The following is a 14,529-nucleotide window of genomic DNA, read 5'->3' as shown; positions in this document are numbered from 1 at the left end:
CAGTACAGAAACACCCCTGGGTATCCTATCTTTCCCCGTTACTCTTACTGATGGGAATCATTCACGCACAGAAGACGTGGATTTTGTCGTAATGAAAAAGCCACACCACACATACGACATCCTATTCGGAAGAGATGGGATGGCAAGATTCAACGCCGTGGTATCTTCAGTCCACGGCATGATGGGATGGCCAACAGCTGAGGGTGTAGCAATGATCTTTGGCATTCCCCAGGTATGCATTGCATCTGTCTCATCTAAACCCAAACCGAAGAAGGCTAAACCAACCGTCACTGAACCGGAAAAATGGGCCTTCAATGGCAAATACCCCGACCAGGCCGTTACCATTGGACCAACAATTGTTGATCCCACCCGCACCTTACTCAAGCGCTTACTGCAGAAAAACGCTGACATCTTTGCGTGGACACCAGCTGACATGACTGGTGTACCCCGAAGTAAGGCGGAGCATAAGCTCAAATGCGATCCGGCTGTTACGCCAATCGTACAAAAGCGCAGGGTAATGGGGCCTGAACAAACTAACGCGTGTAGAACCCAAGTCAAGGAACTCCTTGACGCAGGCATCGTACGCGTTAGTAGATATCAAACATGGGTTGCAAATCCCGTAATGGTACCGAAGAATGACAAACAATGGCGCATGTGCATAGATTTCAAAGATTTGAACAAAGCATGCCCCAAAGATTGTTATCCGTTACCAGAAATTGATCTCAAAGTGGATTCGTTGGCGCCATTTCGCCTTAAATGCTTCTTGGATGCGTATAAAGGGTACCACCAAATCCACATGGCCATTGATGACCAGGACAAAACCGCATTTCGGACGCCCGATGGTACATTTTGTTATAAAATGATGCCATTCGGACTTAAGAATGCAGGGTCCACGTACCAACGACTAATGGACAAAGAGTTTCATGCCCAAATCGGGAGAAACTTGGAAGTCTATATGGATGATTTGGTCATCAAAAGCCTCGAGCCTGAGGCGATGTTGAAAGACATTGAAGAAACTTTCAACACGCTCCGAAAGATAAACATGAAGCTCAACCCGAGCAAGTGTTCATTTGGGATGGAAGAAGGGAAGTTCTTGGGAGTCATTGTTACTAAAGATGGCTTTAGAGCGAACCCTGAAAAGGTCGAAGCCATTGTTAAAATGGAATCACCTACCACCATCAAACAGGCTCAGACACTGAATGGGCGACTAGTCGCACTTAATCGCTTCTTGGCAAACCATGCGGATAAGTCGTTTCCCTTCGTGTCAACACTGAGAAACTGCTTGAAGAAAACGCACTTCCGCTGGACACCAGAAGCGGAAGCAGCTTTTCAGGAGATTTGGTCACGCCTGATCGAACTCCCAACGCTTACAGCACCACAAGCGGGAGAGGAGTTAATCCTATACCTTTCCGCAACAGATAGAGCAACCGGGGCAGTCTTACTAATAGAACGAAAGGGCATCCAGATGCCAATCTATTATGTTAGCCGTATACTAACAGACGTAGAAACCCGGTACTCTACCCTCGAAAAATTGGTCTTAGCACTTATACACGCTTCACGCAGGTTAAGACGATATTTCCAGGGCCACCCGATCACCATTCTCACCAACTTCAAACTCTCAAATGTTCTAGGCAAACCCGAATTATCGGGACGTCTAGCCAAATGGGCAATTGAATTGGGAGAATATGCAATTAAGTACAAACCAAGACCAGCCATAAAAGGCCAGGTCTTGGCCGATTTTATTGCAGAAGTCCCCGTTTCGCGGGAAAAAGAGTGCCAGGAGGAGGCTCAACCCTCCACAGCACAGGACGTCAATGATGTCTGGCGACTCTACACTGATGGAGCAGCCAATAACGAGGGTTCAGGCGCAGGGTTAAAATTAACCAACCCAGCAGGCCAAGAATATACTTACGCTATTCGGCTGGACTTTCCAAGTACGAATAACGAAGCCGAATATGAAGCATTCTTGGCCGGTTTAAGAATTGGGCGTAAGATGGGAGTGAAAAACTTAGAAGCCCACGTGGATTCCATGCTGGTGGCCAACCAAATAAATGGAACATACACGGCTGTGAATGACACCATGGCCCTGTACCTCGCCCAGGCAAAAACCCTTATGCGTGATTTTAGTGATTGTAAAGTCATACACGTCAAGCGCAGCGAAAACAAATCTGCGGATGCGTTAAGCAAGCTTGCATCACTAGCCTTCACCCACTTGGGAAAGGACATCCGCATTGAACTCCTCGAAGCACCATCAGTCCCGCACAAGGAAATTTGTGTCATCCAAACCGGTACAGAAACGTGGATGACACCAATAATAAATTACCTTGCAGCAGGAACACTACCAGAGTCAAAAACACAGGCAAGAAAACTACGCTGTAAAGCACTGAATTATCAGCTCGTCAACGACATCCTTTACAGACGTAACTTTCTTGGCCCACTCTTGAGATGTGTGGACAACCAAGATGCCGACTACCTCCTAAGGGAAGTACACGAAGGCATCTGTGGGGTACACGCAGGCCCCCGCGCTGTTGTAGCCAAGCTAAACAACGCGGGATACTTTTGGCCGGGGATGCATACGGATGCACTGGCATACATCAGAAAATGCAGGTCTTGCCAGCTTTACGCACCTAACACGCATCGCCCAAAAAACGAACTGGTTCCAGTCACTTCTTCGTGGCCATTTCAGAAGTGGGCCATCGATGTGACAGGCCCATTTCCTACAGCAGCAGGAAATGTTCAGTTCCTAGTGGTAGCCATCGACTACTTCACCAAGTGGATAGAAGCAAAACCTTTAGCCCAAACAACCGCAAAGCATATCAAAAAATTTATTTGGGAATTTATAATTTGTCGTTTTGGACTTCCACAGAATTTGGTGAGCGATAACGGCACCAACTTTGCTGACAAGAAGCTACAACAGTGGCTGAAAGAACTTCAAATCACCCACACCTTTACCTCAGTGGCACACCCGCAAGGTAATGGTGAGGTGGAGAGAGCAAACAAGAGCATCGTCGAAGGCATCAAGAAAAGACTTTTGAAACACAGATCCGGCTGGGTGGACGAGCTTCCGCACGTCCTTTGGGCAAACAGAACGCTGAAGAAGGCAAGTACGGGGGAAACCCCGTTCAGCCTCACTTATGGCACGGAAGCCATGGTCCCGGTCGAAATTGGTCTACCCTCACCAAGGGTCTTGAGTCAGCCAGAAGACAATGATGCGGAAAGACGGTTGGATCTTATGCTAACCGAGGAACGCAGAGACTTAGCCGCAGTGCGTGAAGAGAATTACAAACGACAAATGCAAAAGTACTACAACACGCGGGTAAAACTCTGCAACTTCAAGGAAGGAGACTACATACTGCGTAACAACGAGGCTTCGAACCAAGAGCGCCCAGGAAAGTTGGCCCCAGTCTGGGAAGGGCCATATGTTATCAAACAAGTTCTGGGAAAGGGCGCATACCGGCTCGAAAGGCTCGATGGCACTCCCATCCCAAGAACATGGAATAGAGCTCAATTACGCAAATGTTATATGTAGATCAATTCCAAAACTTGTAAAGAAAAGGCCAAGAGCCACTTCTAATGGAAATGATTCTCCTTTCATAATGTGTTTACCTTTATTCTTATGAACTCCCCACTGGTGCCGGTGTTTACCACATAAAGGGGGAGAAGTAAGTCGTTACGTGTGGAAGGCGGCAAAACCCGCATAAACACAACGTTAGAAATAAGGAAACCCTACACGCAGGTCAGGTATGGGTAAAGTTTAGCCATCCTACCAAGTGCAAGTGACGGTTCTATCCGCACAATCACGACGGAGGAAGCGAAACTTTAACCCACTATCAACCACGTTCAAAGGTTACCTTATCCTAAATACTTAGAAATAAGGAAACCCTACACGCAGGTCAGGTATGGGTAAAGTTTAGCCATCCTACCAAGTGCAAGTGACGGTTCTATCCGCACAATCACGAAGGAGGAAGCGAAACTTTAACCCACTATCAACCACGTTCAAAGGTTAACTTATCCTAAATACTTAGAAATGAGGAAAACCTGCACGCAGGTCAGATAAAGGTTAAAGTTTAGCCATCCTATCAAGTGCAAGTGACGGTTCTACCCGCACAATCACAAAAGAGGAAGCGAAACTTTAACCCATCATCAACCACATTCAAGAGGTTAACTTATTCTAGAACACTTGGAAAATTGCTAACTTAAACCAAGTATGCAAGTCATGAGTTTATAAAGCAAGGAATCCAAAGAAGGAAATAACAATCTTATACGCAAAAAAGATTTACATTTCAATAATATATTACAAGAATGATCGGGTTACTACCCGCCTAGAAGAGAATCTATACAAGTTTAAGCAATGGAAAGGGATCTTCGGGGTCAAGCTTCAGGGCCGCCTCCACTAGGACCCGCTCCGTCAGAAGAACGGGGTGGTTTGAGGAAAGCTTTGAGGACAGCTAACCCATCATCAGCAACAGCTACTTCATCCACCTTTTCCACCACTGGATGCGGGAAGGCGGCATATTGGTTCAATGCTTGGTCGTAAAGGGAAGTTGGAAGGCGGGACGCCTTTCTCAACAAACCCTAGACCAAGCATGAAGCCGGCCTTTTCCCCATCATCATGAGAAGCGTTGAGGGCTGCGGTTATAGCATCATCGTAGGAGGTCTCTGAAAAGACCCGACGCACAACCTACAAAGAAAAAAAATACATTAGAACCTTCTTACAAAAGAAATGCGTGAAGATAAATCTAAACATACCTGAGGCAACGCTTCTCGAAGAAGCCATTGGAGGGCAGCTTGAGCTTCGGTATGGGCGCGTTCGGCTTCGCTCTTGTTAAGGTTGGCAAGTAAAACTTCCTTAGCGGCAGCCTCTTCGACGCCCTTAAGCTTCCGCTCGATTTGGTCAAGCACCCCCCTCTGGTCCAGGATTTCCTGGAGTTTCTTGGCATCTTCCATTGCCAAGGCATCATGAGCGCGTTGGAGAGCCTCTAATTTGCCTTTCAGCTCCTCATTCTCCAAACGCAGAGGCTCAACAACGGCTTCAGCCTGGGCAGCCCTCTCGGTTGCGTTTCGCGCAGTTTCTCTGGCCAGCCGAAGCTGTTCATTCACAGCTTGGGCAGCCTTAGAACGGGCCTCGAGTCGCGCCTGAACTTCAACCTCGAGGGCCTTGAAGGCCTTCTCCTTGGCGGCGGCAGCTGCCGCCAGCTGTTGGTTCTCCTCCCGGAGAGCACGCGCTTCAGATACGTCTTTGGCGCGAGCTGCTTTCAACTTGTCGTTTTCACGACAAAGCAGCTCGATGCGCGGCTGCATCCGGGCCTGGAGAACCCGAAGCTCATTGGTTAGCCTACCCTCCTGGTAGCTAGCCATGGCTTCCCCCAACGCACCATGAGGAGCAGCGTGGCGAGCCCAGTCCACGCACTCCACAGGGGTACGAAGGGTTGTTCCTCGGCGTATGTTCCATCGTGGAACATACACTTCATTGGAATCCGACACTGCAAAAGAAACAAAGACAGTAAGGAAAAGATGATAAAAAAAGGGGAAAAACAAAGGAACCCTACGCACCTGTAGGGTCAATGACAGGCCGATATCCGCCAAACCCATCACCTGAACCTAAAGGAAATCCATCCAACAGGTCAGGCAGATGGGAAGGTGGCAAAGATCGGCGGGAAGCCCTGCGCATACCTGATGGTCCGGCTGTCGGTGCCGGTGGCGCGGGCATGGTGGCAGCCGCCGTGGTTGCCGTCGTGGTCTCCGCCGCGGTCGCCGCCTCCTTAAAAGCAGCAGTAACCGCCGGTTCCGTGAAGGATGCTGTAAAAATCGCACTCACGGCCGGCGGTGACGTCATCTCGGCCGGAACAGTTGGCTCGACGGAACGAGCAACTGGACCAGCGGATGCAGGCGCAGGCGACTGGGTCGACGCCTCAGGAAGGCTGACCGAGCCTACCGTCATTGGCAAGGAGGTACTCCCCTGCGTTTTACCCCGGATTGCGTCAACATCCCCGCCTGCACAAAGAAGAAAGTGTTAAAAGAAAATTATGAAGTGACAAATCTACAAAGGCATTATGATTGTACTTACGGGTTTTCTTGACCCTGAACGTACGGACGGGCGGGGAGGAACCCGATGGAACCGGCCTCTTGGTACCGGTCACCGTCGTCTTCGTTGGTTCTCCGGAGGTAATGGTCGTAGCCTCCGGAGCAGTGGTCTTCTCACCAACGGGCTTCCCCGCCACCTCTTCACTATCTGACTCCGTGTCAGATAGAACCACTGGATCAGCTGTGGGGGCCTTCTCTTTCCCCTTCACGCCGGCAGCAGTCTTCTTCTTCCGCACAAGGGGAGGACCATCTGCGGATTCCTCAGAAGAAGATAGGATGTAAGGATTTCCAACAGCGGGTACAGCATTGAGGGGTTCGGGATAAAATATCTCCTTACCTGGCCGCCGGTGGCTCAGGATCTCTTGGCCCGGCGGATAGACCTCCACAAACCTATCCGCCGTTTGCTCCAGGATGGGCAACTCATTGTCGTCCAGAGCACGAGTGCCCACCCGCACGGGACTGTCAGCTTCCCGCGGGAACAGGAGCGACTCCAAATTATTCCCCTCTGAAAGAAAAGAGTTAGAAACTAAACTAATATCAGCAAGAAAGACAAGACATACCATAAGGAATAGAGTTCAAACCGTATTCGAGAAGGATAGGAAACCGAGACGCATCCTTCCATACCCGGCTCATCCCCAGCAGCACCATCCCGGACTCCGCAAACCGGTAAACCGGAGATTGGACCCGGGATATCTTCGCGAACCATTCCGCCTCCTGGTAGCTGGAAGCGTGAAGGCTCGGAAGCGCTTGACCCTTCTTGAACTTCATAGCAATGGGGATGGCGCGGGCAGAGATGTAGAAGAACTCCCGCTTCCACGATCGGAGACTGCGCTCGGTCACGCAGATCTTTAAACCCTTAATACGGGTTGTCAGGGTGTACCACCCTTGGACGCACCTCCAAGTATAGAAGGTCATCAGGCGGTCCACGTAGGGTTCAATACCCAGAATCCGGCACACCCACTCGAAGTGCCGGACCTTGGCAATCGCCATCGGATGCACCTCGGTCAGGTGCACCCCGTGCCTCTCCAGGACACGGTACATAAACTTTGTCAATGGGAACCTAAGGTTTCCATACACAAAGAATGCAGCATATACCCCGATCTTGCCACTGGGGGCATCGTACACAGTCTGGTGAGATTCAGGAAACTCAGGCTCGAGGGACTCGAGCATGAACTTCCTGACGATGTACTGGTACTGATCGATAGGTAGAGCACACTGGCACTCGCCAGCAGTACTCCTATCGTCGGCTACAGCTTCAGCATCATGAGAAGACATTTTTGCAGAAAGAAGTGATTTCGGGAAAATGCTTGCCTGAAAAAGGGGAGTATTTGCCGGAAATCACTAAGAAGAAGAGAGGTGAAAGTGTGAATTGCAAATAACCCTCTTCCCCTTTATATAGTAATCGCAATTAATGCGGTGAATTTAATGCGGAGGAGAGAGAAATCGACAGTGCAATGAAACTATGACACGTGGCAAAAAGCAAGCTGGCAACAGCTGTTGAAAGGACGTGCCAGTAACTTCGCGGCCACGCGCCCGAAAAAACACGCCCACGCGCCTGAAAAAGCGACTGGAATGACCATGTTCTGTCACGTCACCATAACTTCCTGCACGTCCTGACACAGTCAGAAGAAACTGTCGCACGACGTTTCAGATGTTTGGATTGTTCTTATCCTTACCAACCTTTTGAATTTCAAAATTCAAAAAGATTCAAAAAGCGGGAAAACACCCCTTACCTTGGCAACCAAGTAACCATAAGACGGACGCGGGTACAGTGTTAAGGCAAAACCCTTCACATACCTTGCACCCGCAGGGAATTGAAGCCAAGAATACCTCGGCAACAAAGTAACTATAAGACGGGTGCGGGTACAGTGTTAAGGCAAAACCCTTCACATACCTGACACCCGCAGGGAATTGATGCCAGAGGCACCTTGAAAGTAAAGTAACCGTAAGACAAGCGCGGGTACAGTGTTCAGTCAACCCTTCACGTACCTAGCGCTCCGCAGGGAATTGAAACCAAGAAGGATCTTCTGGGCAATGCTTGCGGAAACGGAAATAACATCCCCGCATAGCGGGAACGTCGAGAACTACATTGTTTGAGGCTCCAGGATGGAATTGGTGGTTTAACATAATTGATCACTATGTTCAAAACCACTAAAACCTCAAGGAGAATCCACACAAGTGAGACTCAACGCTCCTGACTTGCGAGAAGGTTACATACCTACCCGCATCATACCCAAAGATCAAGCAAAAAAATCGGGAATTTTTGCAAGTGACATTAGGAAACCCGCGGGAAGAATCCCCACGGAGAACCTTAAAACTAAACCCTTTTCAAAACCCCTTGCTTAAAGTCCAAAAGTTCACCTCACTTTATTAAACATTCGTGAGAAGAACATTGGACTGGGGGGACTTGAAGAGGTAGGTCCCAGCAGAGACCAGTTGGTCCCGCAAGACTCACCTTGAACAGGTACGTCTGCGCAAAGGCCATCTGCTCCCGCAGGACCCACCATGCTCATAGAATCTTACGCGCAGTACGCAAGCTGTACACGCAGGGAAAGCCTCCCAATGGTGAAGTACCCCGCCTGTTCCCGCAGTTGCGGATACAAGCCATCAGGGAAGGCTACCCGCAGACAGCAGAGCTACACGCACAAGACACTAGCTACTTCAGCAGTCACGTGAAGGAATGAGCAAGGCGTGAACAATCCCGCCCAAATGAGCCAGTCTGAGTCTGAAAGATCTTTTATACCATACCTACCAAGGTATGGATAGGACAGACGATCTGACCAGAACAGCCCATGAGCCAATCACAGGGTGACAGCTCACAGACAACAGTGCGAGGAGGAGCACCCTCTAGTACTGTTTGTCACTATTAGCCGCTGCCTACTCACCAACCCTTACTATGGAGCATGCGCAGCCTACAGTTGGTGGAATAGTGTTACTGTTGGCCGTAACCTATTCACCAACCAGCATGGCCTGCGTACAATCCACCGTAAGTGGGACGTGCATAGTCTACAGTTGGTGGAATAGTGCAGCCGACTTTGTTACTGTTGGCCGTAACCTACCCACCAACCAGTATGGCCTGTGCGTAATCTACTGTTGGTTGAACAGGAATACTATTCAGCCGGCTGTACCTTCTAGAAAACCTACCTTCGGCTATAAATACTCCAACATCTTGGAATGGTAAGATCATCTGCTATCCAGTTATCTAGCAATCTCTTAATATACACTTATATTCAGAGCAACCTAGTCTGATTCTCACGCCGGAGGGTGGTCACAAGGAGGAACCCCCCCCCCCCCTTCTCAGTGACGAGCTTACGGTGTTTGTTTTGCAGGTCTCCTGAAGAACAGCCTTCTCAGCTAGACCTCATTCGTGGGAAACATTACTTAACCCTCAGATTATCTATAATCTGTACCGGGTCACTTAGTGTTTCTTCATTTCATTTACAACTTTTTAATGCGGTATTACATCTAGTTGGTTAGTGATAATCGTATCGCTAGTTGTCGCCTGATCGAATCAAACTTTTTACCGATGACAGCTTGTATGATCAAGTGAATCAAACATGTGCGGTTTTCAACTGGTTTACGTGCAAGTGAAGCAAGATTATATTCAAAATAAAGTTATGATATCGTGTTTAAAAGATATTTCAAAGGTCAAAACTTAAACAAATAAACCTTTTTATTAATTGTATGGATACATGGACTAGAAAACCATTGTCCATTTGTCCATTGTACAGTTGTACTAAAGTTTATTAAAATTGTATGAGCTGATCAAAGTTGGCTTTGACTCTAACCAAATTTTTTAAGGCGATTGTTTCAAAATAGAAGTCATTTTTCTATTATAATTAAAATTCTTAAGACAGGAAAATATAAATATTAAATATGACATGACTCACTAATCGATATGAAAATAATCTTTTACTTTTATAATTATATTAAGTATTTAAGAATGATTCGATATATAATATACTATCATTTGCTCTTGTCATGCTAATACCGTTATTATATAAGAAGTTACTATAGAAGTTTGAAAAGTTTATTTGTGAAGGTATATAAAGAGGATATTGTTATGTGCCACCAAGCATGCACAAAGTGGGCATAGTGAAGATCATGGGAAATAACATGCAATCCTAATTCTTTTAACTTGAGTATTTGTAGTTAATGTTTTGTTAGTTTGCAAGTAGTGGATAAATAGGTAGTTACTTTCTTAGTGGGTCTATTTAGTTTTCAATTTGAAGCCTATAAAAGGATGTACGATTAGGAACGAAGGTATGAATAAAATTATTATGATTTGATAAATCAAAGTCGCTTCCAAAAATCTATGAATTCTATTCTGGTTTCCGTCTATTTTCTTTGGACCATTTGATTAACGAACACGGTTCGTAACAGATATGTGAAGTTATTTTATCTTGTTACTTTAGAGGAAAGTTGTTAGGACTTTTAACTAACGTATAAATTTTTATACTTACGAGATCCTATGACATGTTAAAATAAACGGAATCACGTAATAGCAACTTGTATTGGATATGTGGTCTTCATCAGGTTATAAAATATGAAACCTAATATAAACAAGATTTGAAATTGAGACATCTGCTAAAAGAAAATCATGTGTCACTCCTTTAGTTTCTATTATTTAATCATGCAAGACAACTACATTATTGTTGTTTGGCGATATACTTTTCAAATATTATGGGCAATAACTTAAAATGTTTTTATGTGAAAATAAATAATTTGTAAACTTATCCTAATTTTTAAATATTATCTTGTCATTACTTTTGTTGTTTTTATACATGTAGCAGTGTAAACACGTGAATAAATAAACTAGTTAACTTAAAATTGATACAATATAAATATATTATATTATATACACTTGCGTTACCTATGGGAGTTTGCAAGAACCACTAATTTTTTTATTGGATTAACCAAGATCCGGTCCCAATTATTAGTTATCACTTTCGTGCGTGACTGTCATACTCAATGTTTAGGTCCATAAAGTTTTTTTATTTTTCTTCATACTTGCTTCTTATGTCCCATTTGATTTATTAAAAGAATAAACTCTTTGGATACATTATACGAGAAACATAAAAGGTGTTTACATGGTTGGTTGTTACTTCGTCTATGGATTTCGTGCCAGACATGAAATGTCAAATAGCTGGGACAATTGAAGACCCGTCACAGATTGACTAAGAAAACAAATAAATCTTAATTAAATCATCAATTCAATATGGTACATGCATATAAATAAAATAAATCTTAATTAATGGTATTATTATTTAATACGCATTCATAATCAAGTTGAGATGATAAACACTCAAAGTTAGACGCAAACGATAACTTCATAAAATCTAGATTTTAACAATCCAAACTATCAACTATTATATAATATTAATGTTACTTAGAATTTTCTTAGTGATAATCCACACTTACATTTTTATTACCAATAACAATCCCAGTCGGACAGACAATTAACTTAATTTATTTTTTAAGACGCAGCATGTGATGTGACAATTACCTGCACTTTTTTAATTATTAGTATTATTTTATGCTCAAGATATGAGTAAGAGAAATGGTTCTTTATTGTCTGTTTCACATACAATTATTCTCACAATTTTGGTTTTGTAGCTAAATTGGGTGTTTTGAAAGATTTGTCACGTGGATATAACTTGTTCAACTTAATTATGTTTTATTAATTAGCATTCAATAATTGACGTATAAATTTAAATTCTGATCGGCCACTCCATGTCCTGCTGGAACCATTACACGCCTATACGTCTTATGGACCCCGTGAATTATCAACATGTCGGGCCTGATATGGGATCTTCATTATCGATTAAAAAACATAAAAAGTTGATAGGGGTGTTCTTCGGGTTATTTATTCGGGTTTCGAGTTTGAGCTCAAAGCAAATAGACCCAATAACTGACCCAAATAAGGTCGGGTTGTTCGGGTTTCGGGTATGAAGAGGTAGGTCCCCGCAAAGCCCAGTTGGACCCGCAAGACACACCTTAAAGAGGTACGTCTGCGCAAAGATCAACTGGTTCCGCAGGACCCACCAGGTTCAGAGAAGACCTTACACGCAGTAAGCCAGCTGTTCCCGCAGGAAAGCCTCCCTTGGTACAGTACCCTGCCTGTTCCCGCAGCTGTGGGTACAAACCAAGAAGGAAGGCTACCCGCACTAACAGTAAAGCTACACGCATAAGGCACTAACTCTTATACTTCAGCAATGTCACCTGAAGGAATGAGCAGGGCGGGAATATTCTCGCCCAAAAGAGCCAGTCCGTACGCTCCCAGAAGATCTTTTGTACTATACCTACCAAGGTATGGACAAAAAGACAAGATCTGGTAAAAGCGACCCATGAACCAATCACAGGGTGACAGCTCACCGACAATAGTACGAGGAGGAGCACGCTCCAGTACAAAACGGCGCCATCAGTCGCTGCCTACCCACCAACTCCCATCGTGGCACGAACATAGCCCGTAGTTGGTGGAAAAGGAATATTATACAGCTGGCCGTACCTGCTTGGAAACCTACCTTCGGCTATAAATACTCCAACACCTTGGAACGGTATCATCATCTCATATTATCTTATCTTCTCTAGCTATTTCTCTCAATATACACTTATATTCAGAGCAATATAGTCTGATTCTCACGCCGGAGGGAGGTCACAAGGAGGAACCCCCCCTTCTCAGTGACGAGCTCACGGTGTCTGTTTTGCAGGTCGAGAAGAACAACCATCTTTGCCGGACCTAACCCTCGTGGGAAACATCTACTTAACCCTAAGATTATCCTTAATCTGCCGGGGACATTTAGTGTTTCTTTATTGGCGCCATCCGTGCATTAAGCTAGAACTAATTCATTTTCTCAGTTTTTTCAAAACTTCTGGAAAGATGGTTAAGGTTACTCCGATGCCAAGGCCACCGAGTGACCAAGAAACTCCGGTAACCACAACCCCAGCTACTGGGGGGAACACCGATGAATACACGGTTTTTACGAACACTACCCCGGTTACCCAAGCCGGGACAAGTGCAGTAAACAATCCTCCCCTGGGATTCATTGATACCCAGGTGGAGAAGCAACAGACGAGACTCCCCCAACAAACACTTGAACAAGTTAAGGCTTGGGCGGAAGCACGTCAAAAAGAATTTCAGGCTAAGTTGGACGAACGTTTACGTTCACTCCAGCAGGCCAATGACAAATTCGAAAGCACACGACAACAACTCAACATGAGCAACGATTGCGAGTATGCGGATGATGAAGATTGGGAAGAATCTGACAGTGACGCAAACCCTCGTCATAAGGCGAAAGGGAAGCGTAGAGAAGACTTCCGCTCGAAGAGAAATTTTGAGGAAGCCTTCAAACCAAAGAACACGGGGGGAAACCCACGTGACTTTTCCAAAACTTTTAGACCAACTGTTGCGAATGCGGGAACGTCCAAATTTGCAAGGGACATTGCGGAAGCAATCGCTCCAAAAAGTGCCAAACAGATGTCCAACATAGGCACTTATGATGGCGTATCTGACCCAGACGATCACTTGAACAGATTCATAGCGGGGGCAACCGTCAGTAACTGGACGGAACCCACATGGTGTTACATGTTCCAAATGACGCTCGTCGGGGCAGCCAGAGCGTGGTTTGATCGTTTACCGGTCCATCACATCTACGATTGGGCAGACTTCCAGCACAAGTTCAGCCAGCACTTCAGTCAACAAAGAAAATATACTGAAGAGCAATGGACGATCCTCAACTGCATCCGAGAGGAAGATGAGTCTTTTCTAGACTTCATCACGCGCTTCAACTCAAAAAAGCTAAGTCTAGGCACTATTAGCGAAGATCTTGTTCGCGCCGCTTTCATCCAGGGCGCTGAGTACCCAGAGCTTATCCGCACGTTGACGGGTAAAGATGACATGCCATCCACATGGGATGCCATCATGACGGCAGCTAAACGCTTTGCCAAGACGGAGAAGCAACAGGGTAGTAATCTTCCCCAGAGCACAAACCCTTACACGCAGAGGACAAGAGAAAATAACGTCCGTACCGCCCGACAAAATAAGAAGAGGAAGCTTGTTATTTGGCAGTCAAGGATAAACTTTGACACCTCATCCAGCTGTCGCCCTCTTTTAGGCGGAAGGGACAACACGCACTCATCAAACAGGAATCCCAAATGGACGCCACTCACCAAAAGCGTCACCGAGATATTTGCCACCGAGAAACTCCCATGGCCAAAGGCTCCAATAATCCGACAGCGTCATAACGCTGATCAGAGTAAATCCTGTGACTTCCACGGGACAAAAGGCCACACCACGGAGGAATGCACATCTTTGAAGGATATCGTCGAAACATTCGTCAAAGATGGGAAACTCACACACCTCGTGGCGTCAATCAAGAACGGAGGGAGGAATGACAATCGGTACAAGGGCAACGGACGAAAGCCGTCGACATCAGCATTCACATG

Source organism: Bidens hawaiensis, unplaced genomic scaffold, assembly GCF_021521415.1.
Source record: "Bidens hawaiensis isolate Kalapana, Puna unplaced genomic scaffold, B.hawaiensis_p1.1 tig00012472_1, whole genome shotgun sequence".
Taxonomy (NCBI): Eukaryota; Viridiplantae; Streptophyta; class Magnoliopsida; order Asterales; family Asteraceae; genus Bidens; species Bidens hawaiensis.
Note: the sequence above shows the minus strand (reverse complement) of the source record.